Below are 15,431 nucleotides of genomic sequence, written 5' to 3'. Positions count from 1 at the left end.
TGCGCAAAAGCTATACAGGTGCGAAAGAGGGCACTCCGAATCTTTAGCAAATATCCTACGGCGACAAATCTCACCGCCTTCCGGCGCCTCAGAGCGAAAGCTCGGCAAGTGGTTAAGGAGGCCAAGAAAGCTTCGTGGGAGGAGTTTGTGTGTTCTATAAACCACAGGACTCCCATATCCAACATCTGGAGGAAGATTAAAAGCATCTCTGGCTCTAACCACAACCCTGCAATTTCATCCCTGAAGGAGACTGACCGAGTTCTGACGACACCTCCCGAAATAAGCGAGTGCTTTGGACGTCGACTTGCGGAGACGAGTCGTAACGGCAGCTACGACGAACCATTTAGAACACTGAAAGAGCAGAATGAGACGATACCTCTTACCTTTAACCCGAGAGACTCTGGCGAGGTTTACAACGACCCCTTTTCTCTGTGGGAGTTGACCTCCGCCATCCTCGAATCCCGTGACGGCTCACCAGGAATAGATAAGGTGCATAACGCTTTTCTAAGAAATCTTCCCAAAGAAGCACTCCCCCATATGCTGCGATCCCTTAACCAAATTTGGTCAGAGGGTAGTTTTCCAGACCCTTGGAGGGAGTCCATAGTCGTACCCATCCTTAAACAAGGAAAAGATGGATCGGACCCAAACAACTATAGACCGATATCTCTCACCAGCTGCGTATGCAAGGTGATGGAAAGAATGGTCAACCGTCGTCTCGTTTGGTGGTTGGAGCGGCGGAACCTTCTTTCGGATATCCAGTGCGGCTTTCGACGGGGTAGGTCAACCTCCGACCATCTCGTCAGGACTGACAGTTTCATTCAGGAAGCATTTCTCTTGCGGCAAAACGTAATTGGCGTGTTCTTCGACTTAGAGAAAGCGTATGACCGTGTTTGGCGGTACAAAATTCTGAAGACACTTGATAAATGGGGGTTTAAAGGAAATCTACCTATTTTCATTAAAAAATTTCTGTATGCCCGAGTTTTCAAAGTTAGAATAGGTGAATATCTATCTACCTTATATCCACAAGAAAATGGAGTACCCCAGGGGTCCGTACTGAGCGTGACCCTATTTGCCATTGCGATAAACGATGTGACCGAGTGTATCCGCTCCCCAGTTATGGGCTCCTTGTTTGTTGATGACCTCGCTATTTTCTGCAGGTCATCAAAATTAACGAATGCCTCTAGGCTGATCCAGCTGACTCTGAATAAGCTCTCCGTTTGGTCTCAGAGGAATGGATTCCGTTTCTCTACTGAGAAAACGAAATGCATTCACTTTTACCGAGGACGGGGTGTACAAGCCCCACCGTCCCTATATCTCAATGGTAATGAGCTTCCTTACGTTGAGAACGCCCGATTTCTGGGTATGACATTGGACCGGCGCCTGAATTGGCGCGAACATTTCCGAACTCTAAGAGACAATTGCTTCAAAGTTCTGAACATTTTACGGTTTCTGTCACATTCGACATGGGGCGCGGATCGTACCTCAATGCTTATGCTGTATCGAGCATTAGTACGTTCAAGGCTAGACTACGGATCGATTGTGTACTCATCCGCCCGTGAGACCTACATGAAACCGCTCTCGACGGTTCATAATACGGGACTGCGTTTAGCAACCGGTGCCTTCAGGACCTCCCCTGTCTTGAGCATTTACGCCGATACAGGAGAGCCTCCCCTAGTCAATCGCAGAGAGACGTTGATGTGCAATTATGCCACAAAAATTTTATCCGCGCCGAACCACCCCTGTTTTAACATTATTTCTCACCCACTGCTTTTAGAACTTTTTAACCGAAAGACAAGATCCACTAAACCTCTAAGTGTTCGCTTCAGAAACCTAATCGCAGAACGCAATTTTACCTTGCCCGCCACGTACCCCACTGGGTACAGCAACGTGCCGCCGTGGTTAATTCCCCGGCCAGCTTTGAGACTTGATCTTACTCGCTGCTCTAAATCTACTACTATGCCGGGAGAATACCAACAACTTTTCAAGAAATTCCGCGCCGAAAACTCCGAATCTACGTTCGTATACACTGACGGTTCGAAATCGGATACCGCCTGTGGGTGCGCTGTGGTATCCCCATATCATGGAGTCCTCAAGGCAAAATTGCATCCGTACTGTTCCATTTTTACGGCTGAGCTCACTGCCATTAGGATTGCTCTCCGATCCATTAAAAACAGTGTTGCGTCATTTATGATCTGTACAGATTCTTACAGTGCTCTCCAATCCATATCTCTTTATTCTCCTTGTCACCCCATTGTTCAGGACATACAAAGCACTCTGTTATCCCTGAGTAAAAAAGGGACCACTATAAGCTTCGCTTGGGTCCCTGGACATGTGGGCATACCAGGGAATGAGAAAGCAGACTCTGCAGCCAAAGATGCGCTCAGGTCTCCGGATACAGATTTTCAGTTAATGCCAGCGGAAGATTTAGGGAATGCCATGAGGGGTATGATTAGACAAAATTGGAAGACGCAATGGCTCGAAATCCAAAATAACAAACTTCGGGAAATAAAGCCCGTAATAACTGCGTGGCAGACCTCTATAAGAAATGTCCGCAGGGAGGAAGTGGTTTTAACACGCTTAAGAATTGGTCACTGCTTATTAACCCATTCATACCTCTTCACCGAAGAGAGAATACAGCCCCAATGCTTAAATTGCGATTGTCCACTAACAGTGCGACATATCCTGACGGACTGTGCAAGATATCGTACTGCACGGGTGAATCACAACCTCGGAGTCAACCTAGCTGAGGTACTAGGAGACACTCCCGAAAACATTTCCCGACTGATAGCATTCCTACACTCAACTCGACTTTTCAATAAAATATAAATGATACTCTTGTAAATTATTGACACGTTAATTTCAGAACGGACCTAATCCCCTTTATCAATACCAGTCAGTGAGTGGTGCAAAATGGCCTTAGCCGCCGACGCACCCTATAAAATAAACACTACTACTACTACGAAACAAACAATTCAATACAGTGTGCCTGCGTCAGTGGCCTTGTAGAATGTAGGGGTGGGGAGGGATAAGACCCTGGTATGCGGGACAGCCCCCGCTCCCTCCAGACACCAATTAAACATCCCGTCACCAGCTCAACGTCCAGCTTGTCACCTGTTTTCGCTTTTGATGTTTCTACACGTGGTTTCTATGAACTATGTGACATAATACAATCACAGGACATGCGGGGATACGTGGAAACGAAAAAGCAGATTTGTTGGCCAATGAAGCTCTTACTAACGAAGAGATTAAATCAACGCTTGTTCCGTACGTTGACCTAAGAGGGTCACTAAAAAATGTTGTACTTGAACAGTGGAGGGAATCGTGGAGGACTTTGAATAACAATAAACTGCGAAGCATCAGACATACAACGCCAACTTGGCCTTCCTCTACCAGGATCAATCGAAGGGAGGAAGTAGTTATCACTCGTTTGAGGATAGGGCACTGCCCTCTGACTCATGCCTTTCTTTTTACCGAAGAGAAGCAAGCTCCTCAATCTGACGAGTGTAGGTGCCCTTTAAGCATCCGACATATCTTGACAGAGTGCGACAAATACCGTGATGCGCGGACACGGTTCAATCTGGATGGGGACCTAGAATCTATTCTAGGAGACCACCCCACCAATCTAAGTAGTACAATTTTGTTTCTCAAAGAAATAGGCCTTTTCAACAAAATTTAAAAGCTTCCCTCTATTTTATGTTAAAAATTGCGTAGTAAAGATCCATTTATAATGAGTCTTGAATCAAACGATTGAGTAGTGGTGCAAAATGACCTTGCCGTCGACGCACCCTTTATCTCAATTCTACTACTACTATTACAATCACACTACCACTGTTGTAACCTAAGAATCGCAAAGTAGTTGACGCGTCGCAATATTTGTTGACGATATAAACGGGTTTTCGCACAACGTAAAATGGTCAATTTTGGCTGGTCTGCATAAAATGTGACGTTAAACCCGAGTTGACGTTACAGCCGATGCCGTTATAACAAAGTTCCACTGTGTATGAATGTAAGGTGAAATCCGTGCGTCCAACGCGTTGGACGGTTTCACGCAGAAAATGTTGCGGGTTGCATCGGTAATGACGTCACATCTTTCTTATGGTACATTCAATAAGGCCAAACGGTTTGCCTCGAAGTATTGACATTAGTTGATGGTTTCCTCCATTCTAATCTAGGCACTCAATGGCAGAAACTTTTTTTTGTACTTTTTTTCCGCTGCCATGAATCCACCTGAAGAAGCGATGACGACGGTTCTCCTACCTCTTCCGATGTCTCAGCGTTCTGAAAAGGAAATGATAGTGTCAATGGGATTAGTGTAAACAATTTTCCACTGCCGAAAACGACGAAGTATATTTATGAGAATATGAAATATATCATGTGTCCACGGAGGACGACCCGTCACTTACCCCGTCAACATCCGTCTCCTCATCCACCCCGCATAACTCCTCGCGGGATAGCCCCGAAGGGATTACCTCTATCCCGAGGCATGCGAGGCTCTCCCGAACTTCCTCTGGGGACTCCCTTCATAATGCACCGAATGCACTCAAGATGAAGTGCTCCGGGTACCTGCTTATACCTTTTGCAACCAGGCCGGTTACTCCCCGGGAGCATTTTAGTGAACTATCTTGATGTGGCGGGCCAATTGGTTTGAATACCTTTTGCCACAAATAGGGCAGGTTTAGGTGTTCCCCTGCCCTTAGTTTTCGACACCATCTACCAATTTATTTTTTATTCATTTCCATATATCTAAAAATAGAAGAATATTTATTTATATAGACACGAACGTTTGCAAAGGAGAAGCAAAAACTACAGCCTGCCTCCCCGAAAATAACATTATATAATTTACTAAGTCTATTTGAAAGAAAACGTGTGTTCGTAGAAATAGAATTAATAAATAGTAAATAACCAAATATAAATTTTTACATATGAGTGATGGTAGGTCAAACGTGCGAGATTAAAAGCGTTGATCTGTCCTATTTTGAAGCTTAAATTTCTCAAAATTTGTTAAAGATTCGACAATGACCTTCAGTATATCATATAAGAATTTGTATTCTTTGGCATATAAAGATTCGTATTTTTCTTTCCAATTGCTCTTTGTTTCAGTGCATTTTAAGACCAATAGGGCCTTTATATTCTAATTTGGGACACCTTTATTTCTTGAGCCACTGGAGATCCGAATTAAAATTTTAAAAATACGTACTCATAAATCGAATGAATTGTATACTCTCATTGGTAATAAAAATGTATCGAATATATATGCATATATATTTTTTATTTAAAAAATACAGACACTCTATAAATATTTTAAATACAATTTATAAATACAATAGATATTTTAAAAATGCAGAGATTTACTACACTTAATATTTTAAAAAAATACACAGATAAAATGCAATAAATATTAAAAAAAACACAGATATTAAATATAATAAATATTTTTTAAAATACATATATTATATGCAATAAACATTTATAAAACACTGATATTAAATAAGATAAATTTAAAAAAAATACAATTCTAAAAATTATGTGAATTCCTTTATAAAGTTCATAGAAAATTAATCTGGGAAATGTCCAATCCTGAAATTAAGAAAAACCTAGGTAATAATTTCGCATAAATTAGCACTTTAACTTTCAATATCAGTATTTGAAACAGTTTTTCCTTTTCTTACCTCGCGGCGTCGGAGGTGGCTGAAAAATATCCGGAGTCGCGGGAAGACTCAACTCCTCCGACTCAAAGAAATTTATGAGGTCATTAATGTATCCTTAACAGAGGATTCATTAATCAATCCCTAACAGAGGATAAAGGAACCCAAAGTCAAATTTTTGCTTATACTGGTTCGGGAATGTGAAAAGTGGAATTTGGATGATTTCCATGATATGCAATAAGTATTTTTGTAGTCTATCAAATATAAATTTAACATTAACTCACAGATTCTCCACCATCTGCCTCCTGTCCGGGAACCTCGACTCTGTCCTAAGGTATAGATGAAGAATGAACTTAGACATTTGCAACGGATGTTTGTATGATTTGAAAATGGTGAATTGGAGTGCAAACTGTATACATATAAAAAAACCTCTCATATTTTTCTTATTTCATCCAAGTACTCTACTCACCTCAAGCAACGCTGTCTCCTCCGTAGCTTCATAGTTCTGAAAAGGAAAACGTAACGTTACAGGGCGTACAGTAAAAAGCTTCATGGGATATGAGAAGTGTCATGTTTACTATAAAAAGTGTAAATAACTCATTGACTCACATCCGGAATATTTTGAGCTTCCACCTCGAGGAGAGCTGACGGAGGCGAAACTTCCACTTCCTCCGTTCTTCCGATGTCAGCGTTCTAAAAAAGAAAACATAATGTCAATGGGGATATCGTAAACAATTTTCCACTACCGAAAACGACGAAGAATATTTATGAGAAAATGGAAAATATCATGTCTCCATGGAGGACGACCCGTCACTTACCCCGTCAAAAACCTTCTCCTCCTCCACCCCGCATGCCTCCGGCAGGGATATCCCCGAAGGGATTACTTCAACCCCGAGGCATGCGAGGCTCTCCCGCATTTCCTCTGGGGCGTCCCTTCATTCTTGACCGAATGCACTAAGTATATAGTGCTCCGGGAACCTATGAATTCCTCTCGCCACCAGGCTTGTGGCTCCCCGGGAGCACTTGTCCACGACTTCCCTCCCATATCTCTTGAATATGGCAGGGTGCACCTTTGATATGTGGCGGACCAATTGATTGGCAAACCTTTTCCCACATATAGGGCAGGGCTTAGGTGTTTTCCCGCCTTTTCTATTTGACAACATCTTCCACTTGATGTTTTTATTAATTTCCATATTTCTAAAAATAGAAGAATATTTATTTAAATAGACACGAACGTTTGCAAAGGAGAAGCAAAAACTACAGCCTGCCTACACGAAAATAACATTATATAATTAACTATGTCTATTTGAAAGAAAACGTGTGGTCGTAGAAATGGTATTAATACAAAGTAAATAACCAAAAATGAATTTTTCGAATTTAACTTTTAACTAATGGGAGGCAAAAAAGGGGTCACACACTGTCTTCTCATGAGAATATGAAAAGCAAAAATAAAGCTGAACAAACCCCGTCGGCGGCTAACAAAGAGTCAATAATGTATGCTAAAAATCAAGTTCTTGCCGCGAGAAGGGTGATAGAAATGAATGGAAAACAGAGATTGGACAAACACGGCCAGTTTTTCAAGTCTAACATTTCGGACTCAAAATAGGACGGACCAATGAAACTAATTAAAATATATCATATAAAGTTAATTTTTCACTGTAAATAATTGTTGACAACAAACCTTTGAACATCTGATTAGTAAATATACTATGAAAATAAACTTTCAAACTAATATAAAGCATGTATAGCCGAGTATTTCGTCTAGGTTTCAAAGAAATGATGCGGCTATAAAAATACTTACAAAAAAAGGCAATGAAAGTACTTAGAATGGAAAACTTGAGCTGATTTTCAGTACCCCGAGGACATGTAATTCGTGGCCATGAAATTTGTGCAAGTTTTTGGACTCACAAGTTAAATATTTCTGTCAAGTAAAACTTATCGGACTGATATAAGTGGAACCACATTTCTCATTCACAAATGTGAGAGAAGCTTGATATAAGATCCTAGTGTATCTATTGTAATATTTGTATGTATCTAATTTCTCCTCATTGATTGAGGCACAAACAGTTGAAAAAGCCATTGTTTACGTTCTGAAAAATTATTGTAGTGTTACCAACCGTACAGAATGTATTACACCTTGATCAATTTTATAAACTGGATTGTTAACTGAAACATATTACGTTGTACGTATTAGCATAAGGTATTCTTCCTTATCAACACATTATGCCTTCACTAACTCACATCACGAAACTCTAAAACCGTGGACACTTAAACAACAACAGGGGTTGGACCAAAGTGACAAATATTTTGTACAAGTAAAACGCTTTGTACGGATAGTATCCCTTTCTTACGCCTATGCACAAATAGTTATACAATAATATAATAATAATAATACATATAATAATAATAATATATAATAGTTAAACAATTTTCCACTACCGAAAACGACGAAGTATATTTATGGAAATATGGAAAATATCATGTGTCCACGGAGGACGACCCGTCACTTACCCCGTCACTTACCCCGTCAACATCCGTCTCCTCATCCACCCCGCATAGCTCCTCGAGGGATAACCCCGAAGGGATTATCCCGAGGCATGCGAGGCTCTCCCGAACTTCCTCTGGGGACTCCCTCCAGGCTGCACGAAATGCACTCAAGATGAAGTGCTCCGGGTACCTGCTTATACCTTTCGAAACCAGGCTGGTTACTCCCCGGGAGCCTTTTTCTACAATTTCCCTTCCATATTTTTTGTACACAGAAGGGTGAACTTTCGCGATGTTGCGGACCAATTGCGTGCAAAACCTTTTGCCACATATAGGGAAGGGCTGAGGTGTTCCCCTGCCCTTTTTTATGGACACCATCTTCCAATTTATTTTTTATTCATTTCCATATATCTAAAAATAGAAGAATATTTATTTAAATAGACACGAACGTTTGCAAAGGAGAAGCAAAAACTACAGCCTGCCTCCCCGAAAATAACATTATGTAATTTACTAAGTCTATTTGAAAGAAAACGTGTGTTCGTTGAAAAAGAAATCAAATAGTAAATAACCCGGAGATTCGTCACTGACCTCCTCTTCATTTCTGTCTTTATTCACCCCGCATGCCTCCTCGAGGGATAACCCCGAAGGGATTACCTCTATCCCGAGGCATGCAAGGCTTCTTGACATCTCCACTGGGGAGTTCTTCCACTGATCCCTAAATAAATTGAGAATAAAATGCTCCGTGTACATATACACCCCCTTCCCACTCAAAGAGGTGATGGCCCTGCTGCATCTCTCCACGGTTTCCCTTCCGTGTTTCTCAAACACGGAACGGTGAACTCTCAATTTCAGAGGTATAAAAATAATAGATAAAAACATCAACTCTTCATTTACTAATCAATGCGGAGGATATAACTTAAAATACGCATAAAATGTGTGCATATGTTAGCAATGAAGGTAAGAACATCAAAAAGCATGTTTAAACATCCACCATTTGCTTATAAATAATTAAATATGGCAGTGTAATTTCTCTCGAGGTTTGCAGGTAATACCCCTAGTATCTCACTCATAGCCCTTGCGGGTGGAAAAGGCAAGGTACCTGGTATATCGAAGTTTGTGCTGGCAACGGTAGATCCAATTCTTAGTACTGGCAGGAGGTCAATGAAAGATTCCTTACAAAGAAAAATAATCCAATAATCTTAAATTGTAAATAACGGTTCAAGAAAGTTAAAAGTATCACAATAGGCAACAAGTTTGATTGACTCACAGAGGTATTCAACTGAGACTCCAAATTATCACTTCTGGCGTCTCGGCAAATGTGGTCTCGTCCATTGTTCGGTCTTCCACGGTTAATAGCCTCGCGCGTGGCAATGGTGTTTGTCCGAAGTTTGATCGCCTCTATCTCTCCCGGCCAGGAGAGAGGGTCTCACCGTCCAGAAGCCAGCAGTTGGAGATGTGGTCGTCTACAAAATATGCAACGCCCTTACCCTGAGACTTCCTCTTCTTCCACTCGAATATCTCCCTTCGGTTAAGGAGTTCCTTGTACTTCTTTACCTCTGCAAAGCTTGCAGGCACGTCTATTCCTAGGCCGCGGGCCAAGCCCCGAATTCGACCGTCATTCCTGTGCGTACTCAAGGACCGGATCGCGGGATCGTCTGACCCTTTTAGGTGAGGCATCGATTTCATGCTCCATAGTGGCAATGCGTTCCGTAACCGGGGGAGCCCTAGCCCTCCATACGTCTTCTCGCGTAGAACACGTTCGAAACAACGCAATTATGATTGTGAAGAATCTCCCGATAGACGGTCCGCAGCCGAAGGTCTAATCTGTTAAGAGCCGCAACCGATGGTACTGCTGCGCCTAGTCTATACATGAATGATGAACGTGCGGATTAGATCGAGTTTTTCCGCTGGCTTGAGTTGCAATCGAGCCCTGCGTTCAACGCTTCTTAGCAAGCATTCAGAAGCGTCCTTCAGCCCAATCCCCAACCATGGGCTTACAGGCATTCCGAGGTAAGTAACCGAATTTTCTGCATCGACAGTTTTGACTGGCTCCCCTGCTATAGTCAGGGTCGGTTCCTCCAGAACACAAGTCTTTCCCAAACTCCTGGCAGAAAAACAAAAAAATTTACTCAGGTCTAGTTCCATCCCAACGGGTTTGAGGAATTCCACCACCGTGTTTAATAGTATTTGGCATTCAGCATGGGTCTCTCCGAGGAGGACGAGATCGTCGGCGAAAGCTAGTACCGAGAACCGACCCGATGGAATGGCAACCCCAAGGACGAACGAGTCTAGCCGTCGTAGAAGAGAGTCAAGAGTGTTAAGGCAGCTATTATCCGATACGAAGCCCTTCAGTCTGCGGGACAAGAGTACCGTCTCGCCAAATCGTTGGCAATCAGGCCTGAGTAAACCCGCGACAAAAGAGCGCTAGTCGTTATCGGCCGCCAGTTCTCTGGTTTTCTCGAGTCCTTGCATTCCTTCGGAAGAAGTGTCGTCCGGTTTCGCTTCCATTCGTATGCGAAGTGGCCAGTGGCCAGCAGTAGGTTGTAGATCTTGCAAAATGCAACATGAATGCCCGGAATCTCCTCCAGATGACGCCGGGTAATACCGTCGGGTCCTGGGGAGCTTCCACACCTCACTCTATTTACTAGTTCCAATATATCGCTCGCTGAGATGAAAGTCGTTCTCCCTATAGGTTGGACTCTGGCATCCCCTAGTACAAGTGAGTCCACCACTGGGTTTTCCGAGAGTTTCTCGTAGAGGGACCGAACTGCCGAAGCGGTCGGTTTCTCAAAAGCATCTCCACCTGCCCGTAACGAGCTCTAACTATCATTCACGATCAAGCTGGCGAGTTTTCCGGGGAAATTCAGATACATGTCCGAAGTTCTTGCGTACTCATAGCGCTTCCGAGCCGCTCCATGAGCTTTCTTTTTCTCTGCCTCCCCATTCCGGCAGGTCCTACTGCGTCGACATTTCGTCCGATCCTGGGGCTTTGCATCGCCCTAGTCCCCTGTGCCTGTTTGGATCGGATGCAGACATTCGGTTACAAAATTGTCTATTCCAAGATGTGTGACCGTTTCGGGTGCTCCGAAGATCACAACATCGATTTTTGCGCAAAGTTTGCGTACCGTTTCCCCTTTTGGTAATCGCAATTGCAGCGCCTTGTGTAGAATAGAACTCTGCCATCGGCGCAATTCCGGGTATACCTCGTTGGCTCATGCCACATCACACGCAACGATTCCTCCTTCAACCCTTTCGTCCTCTCCCGGGTTCTGATCGGAGCAAGTCGAATCCTGGCCTTCGACTGCCGTCACGTCACGCAGGGTGTGGTTACTCGGACCTTCCGAAGAGAACGCGGAGGTATTCGTCAAATCCATATTTCTCTCTTTCTGCTTTCTTCCGGCCTCGGTGGAGCCGGGGTAAAGTCCCCGACTGCCAACCTAGAGGTCGCGGGTTCGAATCCCGCCTGGGTGGCTTGACTACCATCCAGGGCATGGATGTTTGTGAATGTCTAACAAGTTAATTATAAGAAAGGACAACTCTGTCCTAAATTCGCTTGTATAATAAAGACAGATTATTATTATTTATTATTATTATTATTATTAGCAAGACTCGCCGTCGAGCTCGCACCTGCTATGCTCAGCTGTGCCCAACTCAGCGGCGATCTTAGCGTAAAAGCGATCGTCTCCAGCGTATTTCGCAAGCAATCTCTCTAATTCCTATGTTTCTAACTCGTTCCAGACGTAGTCCTTCCGGCCCTTCGGTTTGAAAACCGTGGGGACTTGTGTCGCTAAGAGGCGCTTCTCATTTCGCAACTCACCGTGAGTGTGCCGCTCGTGAGTCGACAGACCCCTTTGCGAGGGGAAAAACCTGTACACGCCTCGCAAGTGAAATCGTTTTCGCCGGGCACTCTGCGGTAATGACAAGCTACTGATTGAAAGGTTCGAAACTTAGTAACACATTTCGCAAAGCGAAATCGTTGTCTCGTACCAGAGTGCGTCTCTTTCAAATGAAGCCGCAGTGAGGTGCTGGTGGTGAATGTCCCACCGCAGAGATCACATTGGTTCCCCCTCTCGAACGGGTAAACAATCCAATGATCGTAAGCCGTGTAGGTGCAAGGGTCATCATCATGAGGGCCAGCGTCCCGTGCCATCCGAGGCACTAAACCTGTGGTTGTGTTCGACATTGAGGGTTTTAGAGTTTCGGGCACGCGTCTGCCCTAGTAGTCCAAACGTCTCAAGAAGGTTCGGTCAAAATCTGTGGGCGCAGGATACTCTAACCCGGGTTTCTCGCACACCCGGTTGGCCCGTGAAGATTCTTTACTTCAAGGCATCACCTCTGCGATAATGCATCGTTCCATTTTCCCTGCTCCATTCCCTTCCCTCGGGCATCCGTCAATCAAGGTCTTTTGCGGTGAGAGACTTAAAAATATTTCCGCTTCTCAGTGATATGAGCATTTTCCGCACGTAGTGCATGACTTCATAGCCCCAACACGTTGAAGGCTCTTCCTGTTCGTCGTCCTGACGATTTTGTTTCTTTCCCTATCCATTTTGGATCTCTTAAAAAAAAACTAAAATCCTTTTTTAAATGGTGTCTAAAATTTCCAACGCAAATTTAAACGTAACCACGATAATGAGAACTTATTGTTAATGAAGTTAATTGTGTGGAAGTTACTGTCGTGAAAAAATACAAATTGAAGAATTAATTTAAATTAAATTCTAGGGATAGAAACGGGTGCGTCGGAGTTACTTCTTATCCAGGCTTACTATTAAAAAGGTATAATGCATTCTCTTCTTAAAGTATATTCTATTAAAATTGCAATGATGATTAGCCGTATTACGCCGAGACGATGTTGCAATGACGACTATTACTACGCGATGATCGCCAGGTGTGACACAGAATCGAAGGATTGCGAGAAATCCAGGATGGCAAGATTGATTTGGCGGTTACGTATTCTTGCATCTGCCAATACACTGCGTCACGCAGCCACATCCTCTAGCGTCCCATCGGACGGTACCACCGGACCCTGGTGTCCATCCGCCTCTCTCTCTGATGTTTGTCACCAGTTGGGATTACGAAATCCGAAGCGGAGTCATCTTTCGGCTCAACATGAGGGATTGCCTTTTCAACGTCCCTCTCAGTCGTGTCCTCCTCACTCTTCGTCAGGTGTGGGAACAAAATCGGAATCAGAGTCATCCCTTGGCTCAACACTGGGCCTTGCCTTTTCGACGTTCTTCTCGGTGGGACCAAATTTCTTTCGGTAAATAAGTTCAGGATCAATAACCACCTTCTCCGTTCCACATGCATCAACTCCTGCAACCGTCGCATTTGAATCAGGAAACATAATGAAGAGACACTTTTGTATGTTCTACAAGAGTTTTTAATACCGGCCGAGGTTTCGACTGTACACTACGTCATTATCAAGGTGAATGTACAAAAATTTTGCGAGCTTATATGTACCTTAGGGAGAGGGGGGTTAAGACATGCTCTTAAAATGCCCAACTGCTCAAGAAAATCCAACTTTTTACCTTTACAAGGATTGTGGAGAACCTTAAGCTGAACATTTGAATCAGTCTGAAAACCATGGTTTTGGACGTGTTCTGTTATTCTCTCACCATTCCGTTTCCTTCTCCGCCTTCTTTTTTGCCTTCCTCTCATTGTTTGGCTCCTCCTCCTTGGCTCCATTATTCCCTTTGTTGTCCTCGGCTTCCAAGGCACGATTACGTCAATCCTCCGCTTATCAAAAATACTATGCATGTAGTCAGTCTAAACTTCGAACCAGATGAATAAATATCAAGTGTTGTTTAAGGCATTCTTGTCGTAAGCTGCATGAAAACAAAATAACACCCTTGGAATTAATATTATGAATTTCTGAAATGTAAAAGCTTTCGATATTATTCATGAAATGCTGACGGACTTTTTTATAACAATGAAATAATTTCGAGACATACCAGCTCAAAATATGGCCACGGATCTAATATAGATTCCTTTAGTCCAACATATTTCGACTTGGCATCCGTCCTCGTTAAAATCCTGGTTCCCATTAATGATAAAAGGGAATTTGATGCAGATTTTGATGCATATTAAGGTCAATATTCTGCTATTCGTCATTAATATGAATGAAATGAATGTACACTTTCAGATGAATAAATTCTAAAGCGTCATTCAAATCCAATAGGTCCCAAGTGTTGGACTTGGCCGAAGCGTGGGCCAAAGTTGTTCAACGTGTTCGACTTCTTACATTCTGACGCAGGAAATCCTTCTTAATTGAATTGAAGTGTTTTGAATGCCATATCTGCCATTAAGTCATTTACAGCGTAAATCTGTACAATGGCTTTGTGAAGTTGAAGTGGAACATTATTAGAAAATTAAGCTACGTAAGAATATTACCCACGTAGCATAGAGTGGTCACTTTCTTACGCCAAAGGCGTGGGCTGTGATGGTCAAAATTATAGGAATTCAAAGACTGGAAAATGCACTTACGCACCCCCGACCTTTGGTTCTCGGGGAGTGTGGGACTCGCCTTAAGGCCAAACCCACTAAAACCCCACCCCCTCTGCTGCATATATGCCACAATGACTGGAAGGGAAACGTTAAGATGAAATGTGTACAGATGTTGTTGTGGATGATCCAAATTTGAGTGTGATATCAGATGCTCATGGGGTTTGGACTTCCTTGCCAGGCACTCATAAACATATTAAAAAAATCTGGAAAGTGAAATTCAATATAAGCCAACATGATATAAACGCTATTTAACGTAAAATTGGAGATCGCATTTGTGAACCGTGAAGTTCCACCCACCCACAGAATTTTAAACTTTGGGAATCGCCACCACGGACGCTATTCCCCTTCGCTTAATCTTCTCCCATGATAACGAAACCGCTTTCAGAAACGGACTTCTGCCGATATTGGTTTCTGGCCAATTGAGACGGAGCCTTTCCTTCTCCACAGCGTGACTATCAAAGTTTTTTGTCGCACATGTAGGCCATCACGGCGGGAACTTCAACTCGCTGCCTGCCAACCATGTCGCACATGTAGGCCATCACGGCGGGAACTTCAACTCGCTGCCTGCCAACCAAATCTTCATATTTTTCTCTTCGTTTCTCTCTCATTTCTTCAGTCGTTTGAAATTTTTTCCCTAGGTTTGAGGAGATGACCTCATCCAGGTTGTCAGTGAAGTTCTTATTGGGGCCTGTGCCCAATATTGTTGGAACCATTGGTAGAATGATGTTGAGGAAAGTCTCGTTCGCATCCTCGACTCGCCTTTCAGTTGAGGGGCCCGCGGGGACGAGCGCGGAAAGGGTT

Source organism: Ischnura elegans (assembly GCF_921293095.1).
Source record: "Ischnura elegans chromosome 13 unlocalized genomic scaffold, ioIscEleg1.1 SUPER_13_unloc_3, whole genome shotgun sequence".
NCBI classification, from domain to species: domain Eukaryota; kingdom Metazoa; phylum Arthropoda; class Insecta; order Odonata; family Coenagrionidae; genus Ischnura; species Ischnura elegans.
The sequence above is the reverse complement of the archived record's forward strand: the minus strand, read 5'-3'. Positions refer to the sequence as shown.